The 9,928-nt window shown below is 42.1% G+C and overlaps 1 non-coding gene across 1 annotated transcript; it reads right to left on the bottom strand.

The window, feature by feature from the left end:
• Positions 1–1,642: 1,642 nt before the first annotated feature.
• Positions 1,643–1,783, bottom strand: LOC120363687 (U4 spliceosomal RNA). Its single transcript, XR_005579144.1, has one exon. It is a non-coding gene; the product is annotated as a U4 spliceosomal RNA (small nuclear RNA).
• Positions 1,784–9,928: the final 8,145 nt, after the last annotated feature.

Below are 9,928 nucleotides of genomic sequence, written 5' to 3'. Positions count from 1 at the left end.
ATTTTTTCCATTGATTGGTTTTGGTTCCTTAAGGGCAGACTGTTCCAAGATGACTTACAACTACAAGGATAATTCAGAAGGATGTCTGAAGAGTGTGCTCACAAATATGAATGGTGAATGTGCTGGGTTTCAATGCCAGCGGCACACAGCTAGAGGTCTCAGCAGGACCTCCAGAGAAACAGAGCTATCTTAATACAAAGCGTTAAGACAATTGAAAGGCACATGAAGCACAGGGATGAATATGATGATATTCATTCACTAGACCAGTATTTCCTCACTGGAAGTTTTTGTTTTTTGAGACAGTCTCACTCTATTGCCCAGGCTGGAATGCAGTGGCATGATCTTGGCTCACTGCAATCTCTGCCTCCCAGGTTCAAGTAATGCTCCTGCCTCAGCCGCCAAAGTATCTGGGACTACAGGCATGAGCTACCATGCCTGGATAATTCTTTGTATTTTAGTAGAGACAGGCTTTCACTGTGTTGGCCAGGCTGATCTTGAACTCCTGACCATGTGATCCACCAGGACTTGGTCTCTCAAAGCGCTGGGATTACAGGCATGAGCTACCACACCCAACCACCTTACTGGGAGTTGATGTCAGCAAAAATAGCAGACTGAGCACCTCTGAAAATTCTTCCATAGAAAGCAATGAGAAAATGGCAAAAATGAATAGAAGCAACTTTTCTCAGAAATCTGAAAATTAAAGTGTTGTAGCAATCCAGGGAGCATTTACTCAAGAAGAGGGCTGAATCTTGGTAAGAACAACTAGCTTTATGGCATTTTCACTTGCCCTATTCCCATACCCCTTTCTCAGGCTTTGTATTAGCCTTGAAAACAGCCTCCCAATCACTGTGAAACCCAGCAGCTTGGCAGCCACCAGAGGGGACAAAATGGGCTAGGGTTCTTCAAGGGCTTATTCTTTGAGAATTGTCATTGTTTCACCTGCTGGGTGGTGGTTCCCTGAGAGACCCTACTAACAAGACTGTCTTTATTTGACCTGACTCTGAGCTCACCTGATACGCTGGGGACATTTGTCAAAAACACTTAAAACCATTGCTTCACTTTGCAGCCTCCGAAAGCAGTGGATAACAGAAATAATACGCTAGTCAAAACATTTAAAAGGAAAAGCTGGAGAGCAAGATGTCAATGGGGCTTTGAAAAGCTCCTGCATATTCCTGGGATCCTACAAGGCCACGCTGGGCTGTGCGCATGCCCAGCATTGTCTGCATGCTCAAGAAAGACCCGACAAGGCCCTGAGCTCTGACCTCTGCTGGCCTCAAACCTCTGCACAATGAGGAAGTGAAGGCTAGGAGAGTTGTCAGCTGCCCGACTGAGTCCTAAAGGTGTGCCCAGCATACACAGATGGCCCACTGGCAAAGACCGACAGGCTTATTGGTTTCGAGTGTCTAAGGAAATCACTCTGTAATCATTAGCTGACTAGTAAGCTCACTCAGCAGGAATTCAAGTGGCTACACACAACAAAGAATACAAAGAATTCATTCAGAGAAGTCACTAAACAAAGAAACAAACAACAAAAATATACACAAAAGCAATAATAACAAACTCTAGGGAGGGAGAGAACCCACTTTCTAGAGTTGCCATATTGTGCTATTTGCAATGTAATCTTTTTTTTTTTTTAATTCAGTCTCTGTAGAGACTGTCAAAAATTGCCAATGCCGACTATAATTCAAGTTGTCATGGTGGGGCATTGGGAAAAGTTTTCAGTTAGCAATAATCGGGCCTCAGATAAACCTCATTGGCTACAATACTGCCATTGCACAAAGCTTGAAATGTAGTTTTCAAACAAACATTGTAAGACATGCTGGCTTAGTCCACGCTGTCATTGTTTGCTGCTGTAACAGAATATTTGAGACCAGGTGACTAGTAATGAAAGAAATTTATTTGGCTAATGGTTTCAAAGGCTGGGAAGTCCAAGAGCATGGTGCTAGCATCTGGTAAGGGACTTTATACGGCGTTATCCCAAGGCAGAAGGCAGAAGGGCAAGAGAGAGTGAGAATAAGAGAGCAAGAGGGGGCCAAACTCACTTTGATAACAAACTCGCCTTCATAGTAACTGACCACTCCCATTACAATGATGTTAATCCATTCGTAAGGGCAAAGTCCTTGTGACCTGATCACTTCTTAAAGTTTCCACCTCTCCACACTGTTGCATTGGAGATTAAGTTTCCAACACATCGATTTGGGGGGACACATTCAAACCACAGCACATGCCAAGAAACAAGAAAGTATGACTCATGTGCAAGAAGGGAGCAATCAATGAAATTGTCCACCAGTAAGCCCAGATGTTTAACTTACAAAAAATACTTTAAGTCAGCTATTTAAAATATGTCCTCAACAACTAAAGGAAACCATGTCTAAAGAACTAAAGGGAAGTATGAGAGTGATGTCTCACTAAACAGAGAATGTCAATAGATATAAATTACTTTTTTAAAAGAAGCAAATAGAAATTCTGGAGTTAAAATTTACAATAACTAAAATGAAAAAGTCATTAGATTGTCTTAACAGCAAATTTGAGACAGAAGGAAGAATCACCAAACTGAAGGTTGGTTACTTGAGATTATCCAGTGTAAGAAACACACAGATGCCCAGAAAACTCGAAACCACAAGATGGCAAAGACACAAAAACAGCTGATCCACCAGCTGAGAATTCATCTGCTCCCGAGGCTGAGCAGGGCAGGGCTGAGTAAATGCCGGCTTACCATCTCTACCATCATCCAGTTTAGTCATCCAACAAGAGGAAGTAACAAATCCCAGCAATGAGAAATGAACAAAAGATTGGAGCTGAAGACCTTAAGTGCTTGCTTTTTGCCTGTCGACCAGGTAAATAGAACTATCTGCATTATCTATGCAGCATGGAGTTTTTATTATTTTTACCTAAAGATGTCTCTTTTTGGTAATAACAAATGTGTTTTTTTAAAAAACACCTGGTTTTTCTCAATATGTCTTTAAAGGTTTTTAAATTGTTTCATATCTGGTCATGTGGAGATTTTTAAGAACTTCATTTATAATTTGTAATAAAGGTTTACAACTTGATTTTTTCAAAAAAGTCAACAAACTACAAGCACCTGTTAATAAAGGTCTTAAATTTTTTAAAAAATGAAGAAAACTGAAAAGAGCTTCAGTGATATGTAGAACATCATCAAGCATACTGACATATACATAATAGAAATCTCAGAAGATAAAAAGAAAGAGAAAAGGGAAAAAGAATTATTTGAAGACATAGGGCTGAAAACTTCCCGAATCTGGTGAAAAACATTCATCTTGGCCGGGCTCGGTGGCTCACGCCTGTAATCCCAGCACTTTGGGAGGCCAAGGCGGGTGGATCATCCAAGGTCAGTAGTTTGAGACCAGCATGACCCAACATGAAGAAACCCCATCTCTACTAAAAATACAAAATTAACTGGGCATGGTGGTGCATGCCTATAATCTCAGCTACTGGAGAGGCTGAGGCAGGAGAATCACTTGAACTCAGGAGGTGGAGGTTGCGGTGAGCTGAGACCATGCCATTGCACTCCAGCCTGGGCAACAAGAGCAAAAAATTCATCTATGTATCCAGGAAGCTTAATGAACCCTGAGTAGAATAAACTCAAAGGGATGCACACTTATACACATGATAAACATCCAAAGTGAAGATAGATAATCTTAAAAATAAGAAAGAAGCAACTCATGACATTCAAGAATTTCTCAACAAAATTAAAAGCTGATTTATCATCAAAAACCATGGGTAGTAGAGGCAGTGGAATGTTATATTCAAAGTACTGAAAGAAAAAGACTCATTTAAGAATTTTTTTTTTGAGACAGAGTTTCGCTCTTCTTGCCCAGGCGGGAGTGCAATGGCTCAGTCTCAGCTCAATGCAACCACAGGTGTTTCCCTGGATCACGCTAACTTGGAGGGCACAGTGGAGTCACAGTGTCAGAATCACAATAGAGGCCTCTGATTTGCTGTGTGTGTCATTGTACTGCTGGACATTTCCGGGTTCAGGAAGGCTGTGAAGTGCATTTTCACAGGGGTGTTTTATCCAGGCATTCTTTTTCCTCTATCACTAGCACTCCTGGAATAAATCTTCCCCCGACTACACCATCTCCTCTGTCCCCGCCTCTCGTGTTTTACTCTGGTGAGGTCCTAAAGCTGCCTTGCCTTTACTGGCAGTTCTGTATAAAAATTCTAAGATATAGCTTTCTATGTAACTAACTGCTTTTTGTACTTGTTACGAGTAAATGTTTTGGAGTCAGAATGCCCGTGTTTGAATTCCTTTTCTACAGTTTAATGGCTGGGCATTCTCCTCTGACAGCCTGTTTAATCTCTCTGTGTCTCCACTTTTTATTTGTACAAGGTAGATAAGGAAAATTACTGCATTTTATGATTGTTATAAGAATGAAAAGAGGTAATACATGTAAAAGCTTAGCACAGTGCCTAGCCCATATTAATGAAGGCAGTAGTGGTAGTGATTACAGACTCATTTTACTAAGACTCCAACATCCAAAGGAAACCAAACAGAAACTAACCTGTTCTCAGATGCATTCATCTTCAACCTGGCATCTTGGATCTTGCCCAAACTTATGCACAAATTCCTTCCTCCCAGGTTGAAGCGATTCTCATGCCTCAGCCTCCTGAGTAGCTGGGATTACAGGCTCCCATCACCACACCCGGCTAATTTTTGCATTTTTAGTAGAGACAGGATTTTGCTGTTGGCCAGGCTGGTCTCGAACTCCTGACCTCAGGTAATCCACCCACCTCAGCCTCCCAAAGTGCTGGGATTACAGGCGTGAGCCACCACACCTGGCCTCTATGTGTAGACTTCTGTGTGGAAATTATTTAGGTAACTACCAAGGAGCGCGATTGCTGAATCATATGGTAAAAGTATGTTTCATTTTGCAATAAACTGCCAAACTGTCTTCCGACATAGCTGTACCATTTTGTATTTCCACCAGCAACGAATGAGAGTGTCTGTTGCTCCTCATCCTTACCAGCATTTGGTCTTGTCATTGTCAGTGTTTAGATTTTTGCCACACACTCCAGGTGTGTAGTGGTATCTCGTTTTAATTTGCAATTCTCCAGTGACATATGATGTTGATCGTTCTTTCATAGGCTTATTTTGCCGTCTGTACACATTTTTCTGGTATGTGTCTGTTTAGGTGTTTTGTTTGCTTGTTTTTGCCCCCAATTAGGCTATATTTTTGTAGAGCAGTTTTAGGTTTACAGTATGTATAGCTCTTTTCAGATTGCCTTCTTTCACTTAGTAATATGCATTGAAGCTGCCTCCATATCGTTTCATGAAAACAGTTGAATGCAATGACTTTTAATTTCTAAGCCTGCGGATATTTGCTTTGTAGTGTTTCAGTAGTTTAAAAAACTGGAGAGTCCACACACCAAAAATTCTAATTGCTTCCTGGTATGCTTTACTGCAATACCTATGTGTATCCTTTTCTTTTGTAATAATTTACTGACAAAGTTGACTGCCCAGTCACGTGTGGTTCCTGTCCCAGGGCTCAGGCCAGAGAGTTAGCATTTGTGCGGATGCTGCAGGGATGGGCTCTGGAGACAGAGAGGCAACCGGCTCCCCACCTCCATGTCCTGGTGATGTCCCCATGTGAAGCTCCCCATTTTCTCATGGCTGCAGCCACTGCCACCATCACCACCGTTGCAGCAGCCCCTGTTGTCACCACTGATTAAGGCCCAGGTCCTGACCTGGCTACCTGGGGACTCCACAGTGTCCCTGGCTGCCTGGTCATTGTTCAGTGCCTGGACGCTTGGCGTACCTCCACTGTGCACATGTAAGTTCCATTGCCCCAGGAGACTTCACTTCCAAAACACACATGAAAAGATCAAATTAAACGTTTTGGCTGGGTGCAGTGGCTCATGTCTGTAATCCTAGCACTTTGGGAGGCCAAGGCAGCCAAATCACTTGAGGTCAAATGTTCCAGACCAACCTATCCAACATGGTGAAACCCCATCTCTACTAAATACAAAAATTAGCCAGGCGTAGTGGCAGGTGCCTGTAGTCCCAGCTACTTGGGAGGCTGAGGCGTGAGAATTGCTTGAACCTGGGAGGCAGACGTTGCCGTGAGCTGAGAAGGCACCACTGCATTCCAGCCTGGGTAACAGAGCAAAACTCCATCTCCAAATTAACTAATTAATTAATTAATTAAGGTAAACTAAGTTAAAAATTCTAAGACAGTGACAATAGAGCATCAAACTAAGTATTATGCCAAGTAAAAGAAGCCAGTCACAAAAGACCACATATAAAATGATTCCGTTTATATGAAACCAAAGTCACACACGTGTGAAGCCAGCCCAGGTTTTCACTCACATTTCCCAACTGTGGGGCCACCTCCCATCAGTAGCACCTGAGGGCCACTGGGGGTGGTGGCAGGGGTCTTTTACCCTGTGCACCCTCAACTGCTGTGACCCAGGGCAGTCACCCCACCCCCTCCATGGACTCCTGCATGTGGCAGGAAGTCCTTGAGCGGTGCCCTGACTGTCTCCTCCACGGAGTTTCGAGACTATTGTTCCACAATGCTGATGCCAATGGGCCCTTCCAATCCAACAGACCCTTCCAATTCATACCCTCTCTGCGTCCCATCGCCGAGCTGCCTGTTTTGCCAGCTAAAAGACGGATATCCTTGCAGGAATGGGACCACTCTTCTCTCTCCACACAGGACCCTCACCTGTCCTCCTTGCTGCTGGTGGTGTCTGGAAAGTCAAGTTACAGACAGCATCGAACAGATCACGCTCCTAGCAATGCAGGGGGTGGAGTCTAAAGAGCACGTGTTTGGATGGTGCATGGTTCCATGCTTAGGTGGCAATATTCCAAACAGAAAAGTGAGCCTGATTAGAAAACAAATCATTGTTCAAATTCTCCTACACATTCTGGGTGAGACTTGCATTTGTGGTCATCATTAATGAAGTCGGTAACAGCCTTGGAGGGAGTCATTGGAAGCCCAGTGGACGATGAGTAATGCTGTAAGAGTCATAGCATTTAAGTAACAGCACTGCTACCTTTTTCTCATGAAGCAGGGCATGAAAGCAGTTAGGAAGGGGGCATTTGACAATAAAGAAGACAAAGAGATGATCCCTGGACCTGAATAAAAAGCAGTGGTGCTTAGACACTAAGAATTACATGCCCTGACTGATTGGAAAACAGAAAAATACTTTAATCTCTATTGTCTACCCACTGTTCAAAATCTTCATCAATAAATCACCATATCTCATATGGGTGCATGAATTTTGAAATACATTGCAAAAATTCAGTTATATAGACAAGGGACATGCAAAAATATTTATACACAATTCACAGGTGGTAGGGGTAACCGTAACCTCCTCCATGAGATTACCAACTTATGGAGAACAGGAATTGTGTCTTCACTGTATACTACTTATTCCTAGACCCCTAATAATAAGTTGAAGGGACTGTTCTATGCATAACAACTTCTAGTGACATCTGTGGGTCTCTCTAAATGATTGTGTTGTACAAAAATTGCTTGAAAGTTATTGCCATAATTGGGACTGGGAAATTATTTTGCAAAATAGGGATTTCTATGTTGGTATTTGACATAAGCAAAATTGGAATCATTTAGCTCTTGTCAGGTGCAGTTGATAATTTACAGAACACCTGCTATGTTTTAAGCACTTTTTCATACATTATTTCAGTTCACCATTCAATCAGTACAACATCTGCATTCACTGTGTGGTAAGTAGACATGCTATCTTGGTGTTGGTTTAGCAGAGCAAGCATGAACACACGGCACTTGAGTTTCTAGGGCATTCTAATGCCTGTGTCTGACGGCCGCTGGTGCCCTCCACCACGCCCCACTTACCTCTATGTTTCATGCTGCAACATTTTATTCTAAATCCTTCCCGTGTTCCAATCAGCCTGTAACTGCTTTGAGGCTGCCGTTCTTTCCTACAACAGTTGACACTGTTCACCCGGATTGTAACAGTGGCGATTCAGCAGCTCCTATTGCTGTAACTGCCCGTGTTATAAAAGTCTTAATCGTCAGGCAATAAAAGAGCATCATTCACGAAAATGATTATTGGTAGGTGAGCTACACGCCTCTGCAAAAATTGATTCAGGTTATGTTTGCAAATGAGTCCCAGGTGTCCTTTTTAGGCAGTGACTCCTCGCTTCTAGAGGGACCCCTTTTAGACCCTTCATTTCTCTGCAGCCTGAGAATCCCTGCAAATACATCCTCTCCATGGTAGGAGCTGGGCAGTCATTGGAAAGCTTTGGATCTAGAGAGTGGATTGTGTTTTGGGTGATCTGGAAGTTCCTGGCTATTTAGGACATCCCTTGTTGAAACATCACAGGATAAATATTGCATCGACTTAGCTGAAGCATCACTGATGGGCTTCTAAGAACATGCTATGTTAGTAAAACCAGAAGTCTGTTGGAAATGTGATGTATGCGAATATCAGAGAAAAGTCTCTACTAATCCAGAAAAGCCTGAATAAAACACTGCACAATCTATAATTCATGTTCTGTATCATAATTCATACCCAGACTTTCAGGTAAATGATACTTCAGTGAGGGTTTAAAAATTATTGCAGAGTCTATGTAACAGACAGCCAAGGTATTTCATGATTATGTATGAGCCACTATTTTTTCTTATAGAACACTTTGTGTTGTCTGTCAGCTGACAGATAAGCAAATTGTGATATATGCATGCAATGGAATATTATTTGTCAATAAAAAGAAATGACGTACTGATACGGCCTACAATATAGAGGAACCTTGAAAACATTGTAATAGGAGAAATCAGACAACCATAAAAAACTACATATTGTGCGATCCATTTCTATAAAACATTCAGAACAGGTAAATCTATACAGATAGAAGGTTATTGCTGGTTGCACAATCTGGTGAATGTATGAAAAAACATTGAACTATACGCTTTATTTTATTTTTTATTTATTTTCATTTAATTTTTTTCAGAGACAGGGTCTTGCTCTGTCATCCAGGCTGGAGTGCAGTGGTGTGATCATAGCTCACTGCAGCCTCAATCTCCTGGGCTCAAGCAATCCTCCCACCTCAGCCTCCTGGGTAGCTGGGACTATAGGCATGTGGCACCCACCTGACTAATTTTTTATTGTATTTTATTGTATTTATTTATTTTGTATAGACAAAGTCTTGCTATGTTCCCCAGGCTGGTCTCAAACTCCTGGCCTTAAGCGATCTTCCCCTCTTGGCATCCCAATGTGTGGGGCTTACAGGCGTGAGCCACCTCACTCAGTCAAATTGTACACTTTTGACAAGTGATTATATGATATGTGATTTACATCTTAATGCAACTATTAAAAATTTGGGGGTTTTTTGGCCAGGCACAGTGGCTTACACCTGTAATCCGAGCACTTTGGGATGCAGAGGTGGGTGGATCACCTGAGGTCAGGAGTTCGAGACCAGCCTCGCCAACACGGTGAAGCCCGGTTTCTACTGAAAATATAAAAATTAGCCTGTTGTAGTGGCGGGCACCTGTAGTCCCAGCTACTTGGGAGGCTGAGACAGGAGAATCTCTTGAACCCAGGAGGCAGAGGTTGCAGTGAGCCAAGATCGTGCCATTGCATTCCAGCCTGGGCAACACAGCAAGACTATCTCAAAAAAAAAAAAACAAAAAAAAAAAAAAAAATATATATATATATATATATATATATATATATATATATATGGGGTTTTAAAGTATTAATGGATTACTACAAATTATAATTTAACTCTAAAAATGGGAAAAGTCTCAGTTCAGAGCTAGGTCATTTAGATCAATAACTTTAGGTTCAGGCCACATAGTCCTGACCGTGACTATTAAAAGGCAGAGTTATAAATAGGCGGGTTCGCATGTTCCTCTGTAACAAGTTCCACTCTGTAACATGATGACGGTTCATCCTGGACACCTTGTCAAATTCTGAAGTGAAGTTCTAA

This window comes from Saimiri boliviensis, chromosome 3 (genome assembly GCF_048565385.1).
Source record: "Saimiri boliviensis isolate mSaiBol1 chromosome 3, mSaiBol1.pri, whole genome shotgun sequence".
NCBI lineage: Eukaryota > Metazoa > Chordata > Mammalia > Primates > Cebidae > Saimiri > Saimiri boliviensis.
Note: the sequence above shows the minus strand (reverse complement) of the source record. Positions and strands in the feature narration are given on the sequence as shown.